Genomic DNA, 1611 nt, shown 5'->3' on the forward strand with positions numbered 1-1611 from the left:
TTATCTCCAAAACGCAGCACCTTCTAGACACTATGCAATTTGCATTTCAAGCATCCAGAAGAGATGAAGATGCTGTTGCAACTCTACTGCATCTTTTGCACATTCATTTACAGAAGACAAAGGCTCATGCCATAATCATTTTTGCTGATTTTTCTTCTGCTTCTAACACCATTAAGCCCAGTATCTTAGCAAATATTTCAGAATTTTTTCTTGTGATTATGTGGTCTCATGGATTGTTGATTTTCTTAGCTGTAGAGTTGGTATTTCCCTCTCTGACGAAATGACCACTTGCACAGGATCTCTACAGGCATGTGTTTTATCTTCTCTGATATTCATCCTGTACACAAACTCAAGCACCAGCACTTTTCCTAACAGGCACTTTATTAAGTATGCGGATAATACTGCCCTGGTTAGTCTCCTATATGACCAGGAAGAGGAGCATGGGCCAATTCTTGACTTTTGGTGTGAGAAGTCAAATCTTATTTTAAATACCTCCAAAACAAAGGAGATGTCAATTGATTTTAGAAAAGCACAGTCCCCTTCACACACTCTTATACATGGGGAGCCTTTAGATACTGTCAGAGTATAATGGTGCTCGACCACAAACTTAAATGGGACATATGGACTGACGGGTTAAATACTAAGTCCCAACAAAGCATGTCCTTTCTAAGGAAACAGTTGTCCTTTAATGTCAGCAGCAGCATCCTTCAAACGTTTTATTGTGCTTTTCGTTGAAAGTGTTCTCTCCTTTGGCATCATCTGTTGGTTTGACGCCACTGAAGCACAGAAAAAGTAAATTAGAAAAATGATGACAACTTCCAGTAAACTATCAGTATTCCTTTCCCAAGTATGGAAAGTATATATAAAAACATAACACTAAAAAAGACAAACAGCATTGTGGGTAATCAGAGGTACTCCTTGCCTCCTCTTTTTAACTGCTGCATTCAGGACAACAATACTGTGCTCCTCTGTTTATAAAAACAGATCCAAGTTATCCTTTGTTCCACAGGCTATCAAACCCCTATTAATAATAAAGGTCCTGTACGGTAATAAGGTTTATTTTTATTTTTTTATTTTTTTCCCTTCTTGTTTTTCCAGCTGGTTTGGAACCCTGTTCTTCTTTACAAACTCAAACATTTACCGTATGAACTAAAAAAAGGGTTTGCTTTACTTTGAATCACTGCATTAATATTTAGTTGCATAGCCATTATTTGTAAATGTGCTGTATTTATATAGCGCTTTTCCAGTCTTAACAACTACTCAAAGCGCTTTTACATCTACAGGAAACACTCACCATTCACACACATTCACACACTGTGGCCGGGGCTGCCGTACAAGGTGCCACCTGCTCATCAGATAAACATTCACACACATTCACACTCCAACGCGCAGCACCGGGGGAAACTCGGGGTTCAGTGTCTTGCCCAAGGACACTTCGACAATGACTGCAAGGGCGGGGATCGAACCACCAACCTTCCGATTGGCAGGCAACCGCTCTACCACTGAGCCACAGCCGCCCAATTTCTGAGAACTGCTCCACATCTGTGTTTTTAATGGAGTTGACCAACTTCTGGCACCTGTGAACAGGTATTCCAGCCCAGGACCATTGAA

Source organism: Etheostoma spectabile, chromosome 24, assembly GCF_008692095.1.
Source record: "Etheostoma spectabile isolate EspeVRDwgs_2016 chromosome 24, UIUC_Espe_1.0, whole genome shotgun sequence".
Lineage (NCBI taxonomy): Eukaryota > Metazoa > Chordata > Actinopteri > Perciformes > Percidae > Etheostoma > Etheostoma spectabile.